Source organism: Rattus rattus, chromosome 3, assembly GCF_011064425.1.
Source record: "Rattus rattus isolate New Zealand chromosome 3, Rrattus_CSIRO_v1, whole genome shotgun sequence".
Lineage (NCBI taxonomy): Eukaryota > Metazoa > Chordata > Mammalia > Rodentia > Muridae > Rattus > Rattus rattus.
Genome location: NC_046156.1, coordinates 117460736 through 117482689, shown reverse-complemented (window position 1 = coordinate 117482689; position 21954 = coordinate 117460736). Strand labels below are relative to the sequence as shown.

Genomic DNA, 21954 nt, shown 5'->3' with positions numbered 1-21954 from the left:
GATTCTGTAGTTCCTCTTCTTCCACGCAGCCTCTCCTAGCTACACTCTCTTGTGCCTGTTGGCTTGGTGAGTGCCCTGACAACCCAGTAAGCCAGATGTGTTGGCAGTGGGATCTACAGTGAGTTTTGGCACCGCCACGGCAGGGAGCCTGCATGTCTGTCCCTTCAGTCTGCAGCATCCCCACCAGGCGCCCTTGCTCAGCTGCCCCATCATGGCCTCCTCTGTTTGCTGGCTTGACAACCATGAGGCTCTGAGATTTCAACCCCCAGGGCTCTCACTCAGGTCTGCTTTATCTCTTAGCAGTGCTATCTCCTTTGATTATGTGCACTAAGTTGCCGATTATACCTAGTGTTTATTTTCTATCTCTCTGTCCCAAACCAAGCCCCACAAAGGTGGAGGTGCCTCCCCCATTTTGTTCATGTTCACATGGGCCACATGGGCGCGCCAAACATTTGCTGAATAAGCTAAGAAATTTGACCACTAACTAATTAGCAATTAACCAGCCACTAATTGGCTAAATAGATGGCCTGGTTCTTCTATTTTACTATTAATAACACACATCCAGCTTTTTACCTGGGTGGTGAGGATCCAAATGTGGGTCCTCCAGTTTGCACAGTATGTACTTTATCTCAACTTCGTCTCCCCAGATCTCCCAACTTCTCATGTTTATCTAGACCGCAACATGGAGCAAAGATACTAACCTGTAAAGGGTGTAAAATAATTGAATGTTTTTATGGAATTTTAGGTTCTGAAAAAGAATATAAACACATGTCTTAATATTTTCCGGCAAAAGGAAAAAAAATCATACAGAAGGCGCTGCACGTCAAGAGTCCCGGATACCCAGGCCAGGCCTTATCCTAGGAGAGCACGCCAGGGCTTAGGCTAGAAGCACACATACAGTTCCACAGTGTGGGTTTCCTAAATTGTAGATGTCAGGCTGGAACTCCTGTCCCTCTCCCTGGGAGACCCCATATGCCCTTCTTCCCCCCAGCCCCACCCACACAGAGAAAACTCCCCCGCCTGCTCGGAGAAAACATGTCATCACTACTCATTTCTGAATTCCTGACAACCCACTCAAGAGTGCCCGCTCTTGAGAGAGGCTCAGTTTTTGACCGTGTGTGAACATAATCCCAGCTCCCAGCTCCCAGGTCATCGCTCCTTGCCCAGATGGGCGGCTTCACGGGCCTCCGCGTGTGAGATCAGCGAGCCCACCTAAGGGCTGCTTCCTAATAAGCCTGCCTTTGTCTCCTTTTAATCTGATCTGATCTGGCCTGTATCTGCTTTAATCTGGTCTGATCTGGCCTGTATCTGCTTTAATCTGATCTGATCTGGCCTGTATCTGCTTTAATCTGATCTGATCTGGCCTGTATCTGTATCACTAAGGGAGAGAAGATGCCTATCAGTAGTGATTTCATTTTCCGATTATTAGAGCAGCAAAATATTGTCAAAGCTTCAAAAGATCAGAGAACCCCATAGCCCGCAGTTATTCTTATTTGTATGTGTGGTTTATGTAGTTATAGCAATGTAATCCCAAAATTTTATGGGAGGACTTTAAGCATAATATACATTAGAATATTGTTTTGTTGCTACATAGGCTTCATATGTTTTATTCTTATTTTCTTATTTTTAAATTCACAACTTTGAAATGTTTTTTAAAGGAAATTAATTTGTGTGTATGGGTGTTTTGCCTGCATGTATGTCTGTGCAGTTTGTGTACCTGGTGCCCTAGAAGGCCAGAAGAGGATATCAGATGCCCTGGAACTGGAGTTACAGATGGTTATAAACCACCATTGCGCTGCTGTGAACTGAGCCTGGGTCCCCTGGAGGAGCAGCAGGAGTTCGTGCATGCTGAAGTATCTAACCAGCCTGTTAATGTTCGGTGTTTAAGCAACTACATGCTATCACATTGAGTAACTACTTTGTATTTAATCATCCCGCAGCCGCCAGATTGAGTTTGTTGTCAAATATTTACTGAAGGTTTCTATAGTGACTTTTTTTTTTTACAGTAACACAGATGTGTTGAAAATAATTTTTAGCACTGGACTAACTATTTTCACACATTTTAAAACTGTGGTCAGGCTAATATTCTCATGGGGTTTTTTGGGGGGAGGGTTTTTTTTTTTTTTAAGCAGACAGATGACGGATACAATGTAACACTGAAGTTGCAAAATCTCAGTGGAAATCTGACACTGAAATCTTAGAGCAAATGAACTTCCTGAGGTGCCGGTTTAGTTTCCCAATATTAAAAATAACCGGGACGGCCCGTGTGCACCTGACCACAGAACATGATCCAGGTCTGGTCTGCATGATGTCTATGATTTCGGAAGGACATTTAAAGGTAGAAAAGATATCATCAAGCTAGTCAGAGCCCTCTTTCCCTCCCCCCCCACATGCTTGTGTGTATATGTGCTTACGTGCACACACATAGGCATACACAATTCACAAACAGAAACACACAACACACAGTGCAACCACGTAAAATTACATACACTCAGCTACACAAAAATGTATACATAGACACACAACTATACAAATAACACAGGCAACCACAGATACATTAACACACAGTGCACATAAATACACACACACACACACACACACACACACACACACACACCCTTATGCCTTTCTACAATCTACTTGACCAGCAAAGGTGTTTGGGTTTACGTTGTCTCTGTTAATCAACCAAGTGTTAAGACAAGGAGAAGCTCCGAAGTGCCTCTGTGGTACATGCGCAATGAGTAAATTTAGAAGCTTATGCTGTCCATAGCAACAGTCGACTATAAAAATTACCATATAGACCCAGATATGTGGATATTTTGAATGTGTAAAAAAAACATATTTTTATTTGTTCTGTTTCAAAAATTATGTCTGTTTCGAGACTGCCTAAGACTAGGAAAAAAAAAAAAAACAAAGAATCTGACAGACTAATTATATTAGACTTACAAGGACAATTTCAAGTTTTTAAGTACTTCACATCTGTGGATTATGGCTCTGGAATGGGAAAGAGAACAATTCAAATAATGTACAAAGACAAAGCTGAGATGACACATTCAAACGTTCATAATGAAGCTTCAAAGAAAGAAACATTTTATACAGAGTCTCATCATATTGCCCAGTCTGCTTTCCCAGAAAGCCCTTCCTGGGACTGTCTAGCCCTGCAGAATTCCACCCTTGTTTCCTGAGAGGATGCCAAAGCAGTCTTTACCCTTGAGTGAGCGTGTCTTTCAGAGACTTGGGGCACAAAGCTGCCATTAAGCCACCCCATCCTTATGTTGCCTGTAGCATCTGGAACTCAGGAAGAATAGAGCTATAAAACGGCTTTAGGAGTTTACAGAGTGAGCCTGACAACTTTTCACAGCTTGTGTGGCTCTACAGACAATTCTAAAGTGTTCGTTAGAAACACTTACATTTCCTATATAAAAATTAGCACTGTGAGAATCCAATATTTATATAAATTCATACCTAATTAACACCCATACTGATTATAGGTTCATCTTTTTCCAATATTAAGTTAATAATCATTCAGAAACCTCAATACATAACAATTTATAGGAAGAAGGAATACATAAATAATTCAGGCATTTGTTACCTGATAAACAAGAGGTGAACAGGCTATGTACATGTCACTTTATTTTCCTTTCGTATTTTGTGTGTGTGGATGTTTGCCTGCATGCGTGTGTGTATAGCACGTGTGTGTCCCTGGTACCCACAGAGGCCAGATAAAAGTGTCCATTCTTCTACAACAGGGGTTACCACTGGTTGCGAGTCATTCTATGAGTGCTAGAAATTGAACCTGGGTCCTCTGAAAAGTAGCCACTGCTTTTAACTGCTGCCATCTTCCAGTCCCAAACATGTTACTTTATACTTGCAAAAATGAGGCAGGGGTGGGGGAGCTCAGTGGTAGAGAGAGCGCTTGCTTGGCTGACTCAGCACAAGTTCCCACCATAAGGACAGACAAATGTCCCAACGGGAGTGCAGGAACCAAAGCCGCTAGAGGCCACACAGCCATGTTATGCAGGCGTAGGGAGGAAGAAGTCAGAATGGATGATCAGACATGTCTAGCTTGTTTCCTGTAAGGGAGGAAACTTCCAGAAAGTGCTGTTTGAAAATTTAGTCTACCTTTGGTTCATTAGAAGAGAATCTAGAAAGTGTGTCAAGAGACTTATTCTAAACAAAATATGGTTTCCTCCACAAAGGCCCAGGGATGTGTACACTGTAAGAGCACCCTGGACAAGTAGAACACATCCTACCCTTTAGATGCATTGTTAAGAAGATAACTTCTTGGATATTTGTTTTTGTTTTGTTTTGATACAGGGCCTCACTATTTATGTAGTAGCCTAGGCTGGCATCGAACTTACAGTAATCCCCATGCCTCAGCCTTCTGAGTAATCCCAAATATATTAATGAAAGGGATCAACTGTCTCTCAATATACAATATGCCTTTTCTCGACAACATCCTAGATGGTCACTGGGTCTCGAACCCTGCACACTCTCAGTCCAAGTGATCCAGATACAAACCCATCTCTATCCCTCTCAGCCTCCTGACTAAGACCAAATGCAGGCCAATCCTCAATGCTCCAGGTGGAGCAGAGAAACATACTCAGACCATCCGTATCAACACATTGTATCCCACTGATCAGGTGACCGGGTCAGGGCTTGCTCACGTCCACTCATAATAAAAAAATTTTTTTACCAGAATATGAGTTCATCAAAAGTACTTGGGGGTAGGGAGGTAACTCAATTAGTAAAGTCCTTGCCATGCGTGCATGAAGACCTGAGCTCTTCCCCAAGGGCAAAGGCAGGGAGCAGTGTTATCATAACCTCAATGCTAGGAAGGTAGAAGCAGGTAAATCCAGGACTTATTAATCAGCCAGTCTAATCAGTAACCTAATCAATAAGGTTCATGTCCGTGAGAGACCCTGTCTCAAAAGACAAGTTGGACAACAACTAAGGAACAACATCCCAGGTTGACCTTCAACCTCCACAAGTATATGGAAGCGCGCGCGCGCACACACACACACACACACACACACACACGCACGCACGCACGCACATGCACACACACGCACATGCACACGCACACTTCACCTGCCTGTTTACTCTGCTTTCCTGGCATTTTAAGCAGTGTCTGAAACAAAGCAGGTGCTCAATAAGTGTGACTAATGGAGAACCAAATACCCAAAGCAAAGCTGGGAGATGGTCTGAGGGAAAAACTGGATTTTGATCTATGGTTTTACTTTAAGGTCCAGAATCAGACGACACTTCATTTCAACACTGTAAAATAGAATAGCGCTCCAGCGGGCTGAATAGACCGGTTCTAGGAACAGAAAAGAACGTGAAGGAAACAGAAACAAACAAACCAGACAAAAGGACATTGGCTGTCTCAAAATTACCCTGCTTGTAATTCAGAGGCAAGAGGGGAGGACAGGAACTTCAGGGTATTGCTTCTTTAGTATAAGGATTAAGACAAAAAGAGAGAACATCTTTACTGTTCTGATTTAAATTGTCCTGCTAGGGAAACATGGCTGCTGTCTTGCCAAGTCAGACGAATGGCTCTTTTCAGCTTGGGGGTGCAGCCTGAGCCAGTCTCTCTCTTCTCTTTGACTCAGTCCCTGGCGTCTGTGCGGGACTTTAGTTCAAAATGACGCCTGTCCTCTGCCTAGGATAAAAATGCGAGCGAGGGGTGGGGTACCTTTGGTGGGCCCACGTTGAGGTGTGTGTCTGAGAAATTATGCCAGACAACAGATCTGCTGTAGGAGGTCTATTGGGGGAGAGGAGAGTGAAAGGCATCTCGGGACATGAAGGAAAAATAGAGGCAGACAAGCAGGGAGATAGGAAGACTGAGAGAGAACAAAGAAAGAATGGAGTAGGGGAGAGCTAGACAGAGGGAGGGAGGGAAGGAGGGAGGGAGGGAGAGAGAGAGAGAGAGAGAGAGAGAGAGAGAGAGAGAGAGAGAGAGAGCACAGAAAACGACGAAAACAAGATGGAGGAGAGCTATCTGGGGTGACTAGGGGCCCATATATCCCCGGCACATACCTGGCGCACCTGGCCTAGTCAGGAGATGACGTAAGCAGCTGCTAGGTCCCTGAGAGCAGGCCAGGGGAATCCCCGTTTTTTGCTAACACAGCTTCTAGACTTTGACCTTGGGTAAAGGATGTAGTCTCTGCCTTGAGTGAGTTTCCTCACCAGCAAACAGCAGTGGTGGCGGTGTCACAGGTGGGTGTGAGCTCTAAGAAGTGTGACTCCGCTGGGATAAAAGGCAAGCTCCATCCAGCTCATCATTTTACATAGGCCTCTGTGTAAACCTACTTCCGGGTCTTTCCTTGAGCAGGTCAATGCATTTCCTTTTGTTTGCTGCCCCAGTTTGAGTTTGAACTTCTCATTTGCAACCCAGTAATAACATGGAAGAAGGTCTCAGCCAGATCAAGAATCTAAGCAAGAATATAAGGGCTTAAATATTTAATAGGTTCAAAACACGACCACCATTTTGGTTAAGCAAGAGAACTGTAAACAAAGCAGAGTGTGGAGGTGCGTGCCTGAAATTCCAGCCCTGGAGGGGGGTAGGGGTATGTGGAGGCAGGGGATCAGGATTTCAAGGTCATTCTTGACTGTACTGCAAATTCGAAGCCAGCCTGGGCTACAACAAATGAGAGACAGACAGACAAACAGACAGAACAAATTAATAGATAGGGATTTAAAGTATGAAAAGGCAAAAATTTGCTTTTTTTAAATTTATTTAATTTTGTTTTATGTGCGTTCATGTTTCGTCTGCGTTCATATCTATGTTAGGGTGTCAGATTCCCTGAAACCAGAGGCACAGAGAATCAGAGTCCTGAGCTGCCTGCCATGTGCCTCTTCCTCTGGAAGGGGATCTGGTGCCAACGCTCTAGCCCCAGATTTACTTTTTGGTGACATATTTGTCTCAAAATTCCAATTGCTCTTTTCAATAAATGGCTGTGGAATAAATGAAAATCCACACTCAAAACTAGGGGAAAAAAAGAAATATCTGGAGTCATGCATCATAATTTTCATAAAATTTAACTCAAAATAGATTACAGCCCTAAATGACGATGACGACAACGACAAAAACACAAATACAACCCTCTCAGGTAACTTAGGAGAAAACGTAGGTAACCTTGGATTTGGCAATGATTCCCGGACCCAACACCAAAATCATGGCCCCCAAGAGGGAACCTGTGATAAACTGGACTCCATCATAAAGGGAAACTTCATCAAAAGACACTGAAGAGAGAATAAAAAGTGTGGGGTGGTAAAGCAAGAATACTCACAAAACACCAGATCGATAAGGTTATACAACGAACTCAAATTTTACAATGAGAAAACAGTCGAGTTTAAAATGGGCCCGAGGTCTGAAGATAAACGGGAGCAGGGAAGACGAGCAGACCACGTAAGCGTGTGGGATGATGCTCCACATGCTGTGTTGCCAGGGAACTGCAGATTAAAACAATGACACGCTTCTGCACACCTGCTTAACTCTCAAAAAATAGCAAACACCGGGGGCTGGTGAGGTGGCTCAGTGGTCCGGGGCACGTGCCACCAAGTCTGAGGACCTGAGTTCAATCCCTACACCCCACATCACATGGTGGAAGGAGAGAAGTGACCCCTCCTACATGCTGTGCTTGTCTCCCACATGTGTACTGGGGCATACACCCCTCCGCCTTTCCTACACAATAACTCAGTACCTATGAGACTCTATACAGAAAATTCCAGTGCCGGTGGATGCTGGCGAAGATGTTCCCCAGCAGAGTAACGGGAACTCATGTTGGAAAGGCCAGACAGTCGTTTTACAAAACTAAAGACAATCTGACCATGCAGTCCCACGGTCCTGTGCCATGGTGTTTCCCCCACCTCATGCTTTGTTCACGAAGTAACTTGTATGGAAAAGTTTACAGAAGGTCTGTTCATAGTTTCAAAACTTGAAAGGAGGCAAGATGTCCTTCGGCGTGTGAATGCGCAAGCGTTGTATTGCCGGACACTGAAATACGGGTCAGAGGTCAAGAGAAATGAACCCTCGATTGTGGCAGGAGAGGGAAGAAGCTTAAATACACATGGCTGAGTGAAAGAAGTCATCTGAGAAAGGCTGCAGCCCTGCCTGATCCGACTGCATGACTCTCTGAAGGGAGCAGCTGGAGACAGCAAATGGATTTGTGGTTGCCTGGGGTTCACAGGACGGAGGAGGAGATAGAGATGGAGCGCTGATTTTACGACAGTGAAACCTCTGTATGATGTAGCAATGGAAATACAAGTCACATCAGCTTGTTAAAACAGAGCTACAGCACAGAGCGAATCTTAGTGTTAAGCCCAGCAGACACCAGTTAACATCAAGGTAACAATGCCATCAAAGCGATGGTCATCCCACAATGAGCTCCAGGGTATCTGCCCACAGAGGTTTAAAACTTACATCCACACAAAATGCAGCACACTAGGGATCTTAAGAATAATAGCAAAGACCGTGTTACTCAGAGAAGGGGGTATATTTTAAAACTCTCTATTTTCTACTTAATTTTTTCAGTAATCCTAAAATTGTTCTCTCAAAGTAGGAACCCTTTAAGCCAGGCCATGATAACACATGCCTTTAATCCCAGCACTCTGGAGGCAGAGGCAGGTGGGTCTCTCTGAGTTCAAGGACAGCCTGGTCTACAGAGTGAGTTTCAGAACAGCCAAGGCTATGCAGAAAAACCCTGTCTCAAAAAAACTAGATAGATAGATAGATAGATAGATAGATAGATAGATAGATAGATAGATAGATAGATAGAATTTTAAAATGAGAATTTGCTTCCTTTACTTTTAGAAATTAATATATATAATATATTGTCCCGCGCTACGTCTCGCCAGCAGGAACGACGCGGCACACACAGGATCCTTCTACAGAAAAAAGCTTTACTGCATCTTGAGAGGGAGAGCATAAGCTTACAATGCGGAGACGCCGAGTGAGGAATAACCGTCCCTTATATAGGAAACTATCCTCGCCTAGGACGTGTCACTCTCTGGTCGCTGCCAATTATGCCAGATGACGCACCATAACGTCACGTGTCCCTTGAGTAGGGTTACCAGGCGCCTCGTGTTGCCCTTTTTTTTACTAGGTGCGTTCTGCCAGATGCTGGTGCCATCTTGTAATGGAGTATGTAAGGACAGCTCCTCGACAGCTCCTCACATCTGTGAGGACAGCTCATGACAGCTCCTCACATCTGTGAGGACAGCTCTGGACAGCTCCTCACATCTCCCCCCTTTCTGTTTTTTTTTTTAAAACAAACAGACACCCAGATATAGGAGGGCGAAGACAGAGGTCATATCCTCGTACAAAGTTGGCGAACCTGTACAAGAGAGATACCCTTAGGCTGTTGTTGGGACCCAGGGCACTCCCCGACCCGTTTCACTGCCATTTTTTTCGAGGGAGGGAAAACTGGGGCAGAAACCCTCATGTAATGACATGCCTTCCAGGGAGCGTGTTGGTAGAACTTCCTGTGCGATGCTAAGCCTATGGGCTGCTCAAGCGGGACACTCTAATCCTGTGCAATGAACCGAGGTTCTAGGAGTGCAAAAGCTGTCCAGCCCGGCACCTGTTGCTTGAGCATGGTCAACCAGATATCAGCTGACGCCTCCTTGTTCAAGGGCTACAAGCCTGGGCAATCACTACTTTGTCCTTTCTTGTTTGAGATCTCAATTTGCAAAGCAACCAGAGGAGTAACACTAATCCACAGCAGAGGATCACTCTAAAAAGTCCCACTCCCACCCATTCCTTGAAATAAGAGACTGCTGAGGTGATCCAGGGCGACAATCCCTCCGTCCAAAGACAGGTCCAGTCGGGTAGAATTTACTTGAATGATGGTCGCTCTCAGCTCCCGAAGTGTCTGTTCAAACTCCGAAAAATTCTGCCAACAGATGCTGTGAAAGACTCTTAGACAGATTAGCAGCTATAAATTTGTCATATTATATGGAGGTGATACAAAGGCCTGGGAGTTTTTGCTCATAGCCAAGCTGGGCCAGTTGCCATAGAATGTCTAATTGCCATCTATCGTTAGTTGACAAGCATAAGGCCTCCCTATATCTGAGTATTGGCCGAGGCCTGTCTGTCCCGAGCCACAGAGACGGTGGCGATAAATCATTGATAGTTTGGGTTGTCTGTACTGAATTTGGATAAGACCAATGCCGAGGCAGTAAAAGCCGTAGTAATAATGCCAGCAATAATTGCAGAAGTATCAAAATCTCTTTTTCCTCTAAATAAGGTCATGGTCCCCTGGGCATCAACAGGGATCGGGCTGCGAGCCATGGTAACTACTGCGATATTTTATATGAGTAGCTGTCCAGACAGAGGCAGCAGGTTTGATGTTCCCGTCCAGGAAAATGACAACCCGTCCTTTTCCCTTTCCTCCAAGTAGCATCACCATGGGCGAAGTGCAGCTACCACTAACGCAATGTAAGGCCACCACCATAGAGAACTGTGGCATTAGCCACAATGTCCTCCTCACCAGTTCCCCATGTGGCCTCCTTGCAGAAGATTGATTATATAACATAATGCAAGGGAGATCAAAAGATGTTTTTGTTGAATATGCCAAAACAAAGGCTGCCCTTAAGGGGAATAGTCCTATTTTTCTTTTAGTCGCTTCAACCTGTGGATCCTTAGGTAAATAGGCCAACCCTAAATCCTGTTAGTGGTACATCACCGCATCGAGTGGAAAGGTTGACATTATTCCCCATCGTGGCTCGCCCTGCACCGTTGCTGGCATCCATGGAAGAAGAGTGAGGAGGTGCAGGGTCCCAGTCCTTCTTGATCACTTGCTGTGATGCTCCGAGTAAGTCGTCCCTGGGATCCATATGGGATTTTATTGTCCTGTGGAAAAACACAGACCGCTCCCCTGGATCTTATTAAAACAGGATCCGGCCTTTCCATTCATTTGTTAATACATCCTTCCATTTGACTAATTCTTTTTGTCCTCTTGGGCTCTGAGCAATGTAAGCTCCAGCCGCTGTTTGTCCAGCTTCATCAAGATTTAAAAATTTAAGGTAAAAGGGCCAGAGCAGTAGCCACTTTTCGCAAGTTGGGGGAGTTCTATCATAATTCCCTTCTTTGTTTTATTAAATATGATTTGAGCGTCCGATGAGCACGCTCTATGATTCCCTGTCCTGAGGGTTGTAGGGCAGGCCCATCAGGTGGGTAACCTGCATCTGAGCACAAAACTGACGGAATTTTTGAGATGTGTAGGCGGGGCCCTTGTCAGTTTTTACACATTTTGGCTTTCCCCAAGCACTCCATGCTTCAAGGCAGTGCTGAATGACATTTGTTGTTTTTTCTCCTGTAAGTGGGGTGGTATGTAGAATGCCAGAACAGGTGTCTATAGATACATTCACATTTTCAGAGCTTTCAGAACTGTCGGGTTCAGCGCTTCTAGCTCTTTCACAGGGTATAGGCTGGCTCCCTCCTGGTTTATGTGTAGAGGAGGAAGTGCTGAATCTGAAAATGTCAACGCCCCTTGTCCGCTGGACTTACAGGGGCCTTTTTCTTTTTAGGACGCCCTTTTTTCTTGCGACGCCCAACCTCTCACTACGCTTCGGGTTTCTGACATACTGTCCCGGACTACCTCGAGAGTGGCCTGTCCTTCTACTACTGCTGCCTTACATGTTTCATCCTTTAAACAATTCTTAACCAGCTTCCATATAGCTTTGGTCCCTAGGCGCAGATCCTCTTCCGCCAATTTTCTGTCAAGGTCTTTTCCAAGTTTGTTCCATGAGGCAATCGTAAACAAGCCTGAACAGGCAAAACCAAGGCGCCACCTCTCCACCTCCTTCACAAAGTTTTTAAGTGTTCCTCCTCCAATTTTGATGTCCCTCTGCTTTTAACACTGTTTCCAAGGCCGTGACTACAGACTGTGAGGATCCCATGATGGGCCAGGAACGCATGGCGCTTATCTACGTCCGTCTGACAAGGCGTGAGGTGAAAGGGTGAGACAGACACGCTGTTTCTTTATGTACGGAGTCTTAACGCCCCTCGGACGGTGCCGCTTATCTCGGGCCGGCCTTATCGCGCCTTGCTCCTCAACAGTCAAAATCGGAAGGTAAAAGGAGCTGTTAAGCTCACTTATATCTGAGAGACTGAGACGGCCTTCAGCTGCTGTGATCGTCCTTTAACAGCGGAAACGAAAACAGAACATAAAGAGTAGGGTGGCTCCCAGGACAAATACTATAGCCTCAACAAATCCTTCCCAAGGCGGTGACAACCCCAGACCAAAGTCCAAGAGAGAGCTGCCTCTCCGAACGTATTTACCTACAGTTCTGAATCCTCCTTGTCGCCAAGGGATCTCCGAAGGTGCTGACGATGGCGAGGTCTTTCCTGGGTTTTTGGCACCAGATGTCCCGCGCTACGCCTCGCCAGCAGGAACGACGCGTACACACACAGGATCCTTCTACAGAAAAAAGCTTTACTGCATCTTGAGAGGGAGAGCATAAGCATGCTGCGGAGACGCCGAAAGAGGAATAACCGATATAGGAAACTATCCTCGCCAGGACGTGTCACTCTCCTGACTGGTCGCTGCAATTATGCCAGATGACGTACCATAACGCACGTGTCCTTGAGTAGGGAAGTTACCAGGCGCCTGCGTGTTGCCCTTTTACTAGGTGCGTTCTGCCAGATGCTGGTGCCATCTTGTAATGGAGTATGTAAGGACAGCTCCTCGGACAGCTCCTCACATCTGTGAGGACAGCTCCTTGGACAGCTCCTCACAATATATGATATATATAATATATATATATAACAAAGTTTTGTGTAACACAGTACCCAGAAGTGCCACAGGGAATGGTAAAAGCCTGGATAACTACAGGTTCATTAAGAAAGCAATAGATGAGCAAATGATTCTTTACAAAATCGTTAGGAAGAGGCAACCACGTGTGTACAATATAAGGAAGCCCCATGAGAAAGGAACTGTTGTCTTTTTTGCTTATGAATCATGCCTAAGCAAGTAGAATTATGTCTAAGTCTTCAGTATGGACTAATAAATCAATATGAAATATTTGATGCATATTAAAACAAAATACAATATATATAGTTTGCCATTTAGATTTTAAAATTAAGTATGTGCATTGTTATATAGACATATACTTCATGTTTAAAGGGCACATAACAATTTGGTGATCATGCAGAGTATGGTGGCTCATGCCTATAATCACAGCACTCAGGAAGCTAAGGCAAGGTCCTGAAGCAGGAGGATTACTGTGAGTATAGGTTAAGACTGAGACCATATCTTAAAACAACAACAAAACAAAGCAAACCACTGCTGCCACCACCACCAACAACAGAATCTGGTAGCTAAGTTGAAGAAATGTAATGGGAGCTAGGGAAAGGAGAAAGAGTTAATCTTGTCATGGTCCTACTCATAGATAAAAGTCACCAACAGAAAGAAAGTATCATTGAAGACCAATGAAGAACGGAAGGATGCTGCGAGGGAGAAGGGACGCTGATGAAAGAACACAGGGAAATTATCAACACTCCACTGGAAATGTAGTAATGACAATGACAACGAAGCATCCCTCAGTAGGTCATGCTGATGGACAAAAGATGCTCACAGTGCAGAGCTCTCGTGGGTAGGCAAGATGCACACACTTGCTCTGATCGTGGGAACAAAGCATATATTCTACCTGGACACCACTCAACCCTCAACCACTTTCAAGTACAGTAAGTTAAGATACTACCTGCCCCACTCATCAAACGGAGACAAAACTATACAAAGATTCGAAGCAATGTACATGACATGGACACGGGGAATTGTCCTCGTCAATAGACGGGGTGTAGAAGGTTTATGGGTAGACGCGGGGAAGCACAATGCAGATGCTTCCATCCCTGAACTCTGACCTCGGGTCTTGGAAGCTGCTTACCCAATTGTACCGACAATAAAGGGGATGCTTCTTGTGTACCATGACCAACAGGACTGTGAGGCACCCTTCTTGACTAAGAAACACACTCCACCCCCCCCCGCCCCCCAGTTAGGACTCAGATTTAAATGAAGGAAACCTAGTCTCCATCGGAGTTTTCTTACTGATTTCAATTCAAATTATTTAAGCTTTCCAGTTTGTACTGTCGGCCTTTGAGTAGGAGTCTGTATTAGTAATTCCCTTCACACCGTTTGTGGTAAATGGTAAGACTTAGTATGTGACCAAGACGTTGGCATTGGAGGAGTCCACGAACATTCCCACGGTAGGTGCTGATGAAAGAGGCCCAGGGAGACGGTGGGGAAGTAAAGTGCGTTCAACAAATGAAGGAGGAGGAGAGAGGAGGGGAGGGGAAAGGAAGAGCAGAGGATGAGAGAAGCTTTCTTTAGGAAAGCTGGTATACTTCTATGAAAAGGGAAAATCATTCTTTTCTCCACACCATGTACAAAACTCAACTTGAGATGAGCAGTAGACTCAGTAAAAGTTAAAACTACACTTGTAGAGTAGAAGAAAACAGAGCAGAATCTTTTTTGGTAACCAGGGTGAGGGCGGGGAAGGCAAATGTCTCCTGAAGAGGACCCAAAAAAGCAATGAACAAAATGTGGATACATTTAAAACTTCAAAACCAATAATACACCTTTACAAATCTTTCCAATCAAATCCATAGATGAACCACAGGTGGGAGAATATGTTTCTGTGAAAGGAATATGTCTGGGGCAGTCTAATAATGTCTATAACGCAATACAATAGCCCAAACAGGGAGCTTGGAGACAACATACTTTACTCAAACTTTGACCGTGACAGAAGACTCATTTAACGTTTTGAAATACAGCACATTCATTGGAAGATAAATATTTCCATTAAAATGGAAATCTGATATAAAAAGCAATATCACTTTCCATTTATTAATCATATCCTAATTAATACAACAAAGTTTGGGTAATAAGTTACTAAAAATCACACACTCTCACACACACACACACACACACACACACACACCTGAATTACACGTAATTGTTATTTTTTATTCACAACCTTAAAAAATATAAACCATTAGGTATCTTGAAAAACATACACTATAATCATTTGGGATTTACAATATTAAAAAGTGAACTGAAACGGACTAAACTGCACAAGACAGCATGACCTTGGTTAGGGACAAGGCCTGGGAACATGGGGATGTAGTGAGTCAACACTGCCATATTCTCCATGGTCAACTATCACAAAAACCTATCCCATTTGGTGCAGGAAGACAGGCAATAGGCAGATGTGAACATTCTCAATTTAGATCTAACTTATTTTCTTTTTCCTCAAGGAGAAAAACTGAATGCAAGAACAAAGGAAGACCATGGGGTGTGGAGTCCATGGCTAGCTGTCACACACACACACACACACACACACACACACACACACACACACAAGAGAATGATATGTACTGTACATACAAAAGCCACCAGCCCCATGTGGCTGTCTCAGGTGAAATTAAATACAATTTAATCCCTGCTAGCCATATTTCAGTGTTTACTAGACACATGTGACTAGTAGTTGCCGTATTGGGCACCACAGATATAGAACAGTTTCATATCACAGAAAGTTCTTTTGCACAGCTCTGGGTGTGGGAAGTGTTTCTTCTCCCTCGGCTTGGCCAGTACGTAGGCTGTGAGTAGAAGCAGAGAGGCGATCTCCCGGGATATTCCTGGATTGAGGGTAGAGTCACAGAAGGAAGAGAGGTAGCCTTTCTGAGCACAGAGTGCCTTTCCTTGTGTATGGAATGGATGGCCTTTCTAGGGATCAAATGCACAAACTTAGCTACCACAAAACCTAATTAACTGGAACATGATAGAGGGGACCAAAAAGGAGCAAAAGAAAACAATTTCTGTTGATTGATCCTATACCAAAGCTCCATGAAGAGATTATGAAGACTCCCTCAAGCCCCAGACCTCCCAACACACACAAATGTGCAGGCTTCCGGGCAACTTGCTTAGAAAATCCTGGTACAGGGAGCCAGCTGGCCAGAGAGGAAGCCAGTCCTGACAAACATTTCTTGAGAACTAGGGAGAGAGCCATTGTCATTCTGCTCAGCCAAATCACTTGGGGCTTTGAGGGAACCATGAGGTGTGAGGGAACCAGGAGGTCCATCTTTCTTGAACACTGCTTTCTGCACAACTGTCCTTTGTAACTAGAGTGTAGACTTCTGGCTGTCCGCCCAAGATCCTTTATCCTAATCTAGAGAGCTTGGATTTTGGTTGAAGGCAATAGCGTCTATGTTGTTAAAGGACAGTGGCCCCTGACATAGTCCTGGCCACCGAGAAACTCTTGAGAAGGAAGTGGACTCAGACAGGCATGCCGTTTTCCTCCCCGTTTCCTCCTTGTGGGGAGCAATGGAGACCACATAAGACCCTGAAAAACAAACACCACCTCATATGAAGTGTGAGTTACACGAGACATAACAAAACCCCAATTTGTTTAAGCCCCTGTTTACTGGGGCATTTAATCTGGGCCCTTATTTATAGCAAACAGATTTTGGAAGAATCAGTGTAACTGGTTCAAGTGGAAAAACAAAACAAAAACAAAACAAACTAAACCCCATTACATCAACAACTCAATTCTTACCTGGCCCTTAGATACCGGACTAATTCTAGTGATTTTAGAGTTTTAATTACGGGTTGAGCTTAAATAAGCACAAGTCGCACAGACTGACTCCAAAAGCTATTTTGAATATCCAGAGCTCTGCAGATACGTTCTGCATTCTGCATTAGTATAACAAGAATCCTAAAAGACTCTAGACCACGTGGTTTATGATCTAGAAATGAAAACCCCATTTTCTTCTGTCTTTAAATGGCTTAACCATTCACAATGTTCAAAGCTCTCGCCGTTTATAATTGAATTCTAGTGTACTTAGTCTGGAACTAGGCAAAATTGGGAACATTAGAATGTCACATTAAAAATAGGGTGTTGCGTGTTTTCTGCATACCTTATTCCAAGTTCCCACCTCTGCAATGAACCAAAAACAAACCCTTTCTCCCCAGACACCAGTGCAGGGCCCACTCTGGGCAAATCCCCTGAGCTGTTGGACTGCACCAGATGACATCAGGCCCGCAGTTATACCTCTACCCTGCATTGGAAGTGTGGACATTGGAACTTATTTTGCAAATGGGAATGTGACATCACAGAATGATCTTCTCCATCAGAACTGTAGACTCATTCTATTACAATTTGGAAGTTAGCAACTAATCAAGATTGTCCTAGTAAGAGGGGAAATCATTTTAAACAACTAAAGCACATACCTAATTATTAAATGGCAACGTGTAAAACAGAACACTAATAATGCATTTTATCATTATGGCCCATTTCCTTAGAATGTAGAAAATTTGTATTCTAACATTTGTTATGTCTTTTGTTGAAAATGGAACAATAATATTTCATAATAAAATTACATTTACAAAATGAGTAGTCATTTTAAATGCCCCTACTTATAACTGTCTTAGCTCCCAATTCATATTTACTTCATCTTTCAAAATAGGTGGCCAAGCATGGTGGTGCATCCTTACCAGGAGGATGAACCAGGCAAATGGTGAGTTCCAAGTCAGCCTGGACTCCATAATGAGGGCCTATGTTATTCATGCACATATCAGAACTGACAGGGCTATCAGAGCCAAGGTGTGGTCAATGACTTGAGTGAGTACATAGATGTGGACTGTGGATGTCAGCTCATTAGATCTAGTTCAAATGTAAGCTTTTAAGCCAAACATGGTGGCACATTACTGTAATACCAGAATGCAGCATGATTGCCACAAGCCCAAGGTTAACCTGGTCTCCAAAGCAAGTTCCAGGCTAGCCTAGGCTACATAACAAGCCTCACCTCAGGAAAGCAAATGAACGAGAATGATCAATCTTGTTTGTGCTGGGTCTTGGGAAATGGTGATGGGATAAAAGAATTAGAAAAGGAATTTCTTCTACAGATGTCAAATTTTCAAAGGCAGAATTGCTGGCTAAAGAACATGCAGAAGATGCCAGCAACATGTTTTTGCAGATGTGAGGAATCCTAACTCCTGTCATTTAGAGTAAAGAGAAGAGCACACACCCTTGGGGGGACTGTGTAAATGAGAATGCAATAATCAACAAAGTAGTTAGTGTGGTAATAAAATGGCCTGGGGGGCCTAGAGGGAAAGGCAGTCATCCCTTTTCTTTTTTCTTTTTTTTTTTTTTTTTTTTCTTTTTTCAGAGCTGGGGACCGAACCCAGGGCCTTGCGCCATAGGCAAGTGCTCTACCACTGAGCTAAATCCCCAACCCCCAGTCATCCCTTTCTTAACAACTTGTCTGTCACACTCCAGAGTTCAGTCTAGTACTGAGATACCCAAGTTTCCTATCCTCTCCAGTCAGTGAAGAGATGGGGTGGGTTATACTCCTGGACCCTGGGAATGCCAGGAAGATGAAGAAATTACAAAGCCAAGAGGCCAAGCTGGTGGTTAGACAGTTTCTATTCTGATTATTTTATCAAGTATGAAATCATTATTTTCTGTCCCATAAACAACCATAATTGCTCGTTAATCACACCCACGTTTATTGTCCATTTTCGTATTAACAGTGCAGTCCTGTAACAAAACACCACTGCAGAGATGTCAGAAATTAGAGGATTATTGTCCAAATGACAATGCATATTCATGTCGGCTAAGTCTGGAATTCTGACTGGAAATCAGAAGCAAGCCTTACTACAGCTCTGATAAAGATAGGTAAGGAGATGAGAACTGAGTCAAGACATAATAGCTAGAATAAACCGTCTTCATTTAAGACCAGCTTTACTGTGTCCGAATGAAATAGAATAAGTAGGAAGTCAACTTACTGTCTCAGGCAAAAATCAGTGCTAATAGTTACCCACCTAGACGGGCCTGCTTTCCCTTCCATTTATGTTACCAACGGTTCTCTGTGTTACCAGCCTAGGCAAAATTTAATGGTAATCAGTCTCTGTCTCTGCCTGTCTCTGTGTTTCTCTGTCTCTGTGTTTCTCTGTGTCTCTGTCTCTCTGTGTCTCTGTCTCTCTGTTTCTCTCTCTCTCTCTCTCTCTCTGTGTCTCTGTCTCTCTGTCTCTCTGTCTCTGTCTCTCTCTCTCTCTCGTTCGTGTGTGTGTGTGTGTGTGTGTGTGTAAAATAATTGTTTCCATGTCGTAGTTTGTCCTATCTTGAGAAAATTAACTCCAAACCCTCCCTGCTGAAAACAAATGATATTCTATACTATTTTCAAAAAAAGATGGGAGGGGGGTGGCTATTAAATTTGCAAATGCTCCTGGCTTCTCTTTCTAATTCCCACAAACCCCAGTCTCCTCGTTGATTTTTGCAAAGGTTCCGAAATCACCTTGGCTTCTTGATTCTGGGGGAAGCGCTCCATTTCAGAGCCGGAGAAAAGCCTTAATTTCCTGCTACCTATTTCTTGCATCCCGACCCCTCTCTTTGCTAGACCCTGGATCTTGAGATAGTCAGTCATAGGGAGGGGCCCCAACATACCTTTTGCAAGATTTCCTCCACTCCCAGCTTTTCAGGGTTCTTAGGCTGTGATAAGAGTTTCTGTCCTGGGTACCTCCTGTCAAGGGTACCAGCCTGGGTCCAGATGACATAGATCTAGGAAAAGCAATCGGATCTGATGGCGAAATGATCTCTCAAACTAACATTATCCCACCTTGCACAGGTGAGTTTTACTTTAGACAGTCAGCCTTTCCCAAAAGGTCTGCTATATTAACCACAAACAGGCCTCTCTCCTCACACTGCTCTTTCGGCTCCTCCTACACTATGCAAAGTAGCCCCTTTGTCTGTCCTCCGAGCCATCATCTAAAGGTCATTTTCCAGCGAATCATGCTCATACTCGCCCTCTGATGTCCCAGAGTCTAAGCCTACCCTTAACAAACCTCAGGCTAGACTAGGAATAACAATCAAAGATAGGAGGAAATCCCCCACCCCAAAGAGGCCACTGAATCATTTCTCTCGGGCACCACCATAGAAATTCCCCTCAAAGCTCGCACTCTTCAGTTGGAAGTGGCTGAGCTGAGCTGACTGAATAATAGAGTTTTCCACCCTTAGATACAAGTGAAGTTGGTCCGGGAAGAAGAGTTCTCAGACATGCAAACCATTCTTGGCCCCAAAGCTGTCCCTCATCGCGCGTCTCCGCTCTCTCGGAATCAGGCTTACTCTAGAAAAACTCGATCCGGGACTAGACTCCGGTCCCCGCGGTCCCCTGCACTGTAGCGGGTCCAGAGACCCGGGAGGAACAGAGAGTGTGTCCCCTTGCCGCCGCTCTAGAGGGGTGGTATACCTGAGTCCCTTTGGAGCTGAGACCCTGCCAGCCAGGTCACACTGCTTGCTCGTTATTGAAACCCCAAGGCTCCCGGTGCAGCGACAGACGCCCCGGCTGCAGCGTCCCGGCTGTATTGGCCACCGAGTTCTTCAGCTGCTTGATGACCACGAAGAGCAGGAGGAACAGGAGGAAGAGCAGGAAGAAGAAGAGCGCTAAGTAGAGCAGCAGATTGAGCTTCCACTCCATGCTGGGCGCCGCCCGAGCGGTGCGCGCTGTTTCGCCTGGAAAGGCTCCGCACGCTCGCCCCCGGTTCTCAGCTCCGCTGTGGTCCACCCGATCTCCGTGGCTCCCCGGGAGCGTCAGGACCCCGGACCAGATCTGCGAGCGCTGCGGATCTTCTGTGCGGAGATGCAAGCTAGCTTCTCTAGAGCGAACTTCAGCGGGTGGAGACAAGGAGGAACGTCCCAGTGTCCCCCGGTGTCCACAGCTGGCTGGCTGCAGGTGTCTTTAAGACTCCCATTGGGGACAGCCAATGGAACCTCTGTCCCCTCCCTTCGTAATTAAGGTTCTTCGTAATTTGCCCCACTCGCACCTCTCCAAAAGAGACACAGAAAAATAAAAGGTGCCTGAAGGTGCAGTCTGAAGGGTTGGGAGCCGCTCCTTGCTGTGAGGTTAAGTACAGATGCATCTACAGTTGCACTTGAAGCTGCATTGCCTGTGAGAATTGCATTGACAGAAAATTTCCCCAACCCTCTTCTGTGCTATATAGGTCCTTACAGAGCACTGACAACAAAAGGCATTCCAAATGTACAAAAGCTTGTTGTTGATTTGAAATTCAAGTGTGCGTGTGTGTGTGTGTGTGTGTGTGTGTGTGTGTGTGTGTGTGTGTGTGTGTGTGTGCGCGTGAAGAGAGAAACAAGGTGAAGTGTTCCCGGTGCTTTGTGAGACCCCAACGGCTCCGTATTTGAAATTACCCATACATGCGAAGTTCTTTGTTATAGTCTGTGCCAGTCAGTTTTCATCTATGTGACAAAAGGCATGGGGAAAATCAGCTTTAAGGAGGACAGGGTGACTGTGGATCGTTATTGTAGGAGTTTGGGTCCTGGTTAGCTGGCTGCACTGTTTTTAGGCCTCTTGCACTAACCAAGAAGCCCAAGACAGGCTGCTGGACTCACGCAGCCAAAGACTGCTAAGCCGAAGGGACAACAGACGGTCTTCAAAGCCACGCCCTCAGTGGTTTAGTGCCTCCAACCACGCCCCACTTTCTGAGGGCCCATTCTGGCCTGAATTTATTTATGGATTTGTTCATCCGTCGATGAAGTTAGCATCCTCATGATTCAGCCACTTCTCAACTGACACTTCCAGCTGGGGACCACTCCCTCAAAGGACAGACACCTCATACCCACATCATAACACTGTGTAACTAGTTACCTCAAACTCAGTGGCTAAAGCCAGCAAGAATGTTGCTGATTTTTCCAAGTATCTTTGAGTCGAGAATAATTTGAAACTACATTCAGTCAGGTGTGCTGACACACAACACACAATCCCAGCACTTGGGGACTGAGGCAGGAGGCTCATGAGTTTGAGGTTAGCTGGGACTACAAAGCAAATTTTAGGCCAAGTTGATCCTGAACATCCATTCCCCACCCCAAGTGTGTGTGTGTGTGTGTGTGTGTGTGTGTGCGTGTGTGTGTGTATGTGTGTGTGTGTGTTAGTTTGGGGAT

The 21954-nt window shown here is 44.9% G+C and overlaps 1 long non-coding RNA gene across 1 annotated transcript; it reads right to left on the bottom strand.

The window, feature by feature from the left end:
* Positions 1 to 14816: 14816 nt before the first annotated feature.
* LOC116896929 lies at positions 14817 to 20992 on the bottom strand. The gene is made up of 2 exons (XR_004387379.1): positions 19447 to 20992; positions 14817 to 16344 (listed from the first exon to the last, which is right to left on the bottom strand). It is a non-coding gene; the product is annotated as an uncharacterized LOC116896929 (long non-coding RNA).
* Positions 20993 to 21954: the final 962 nt, after the last annotated feature.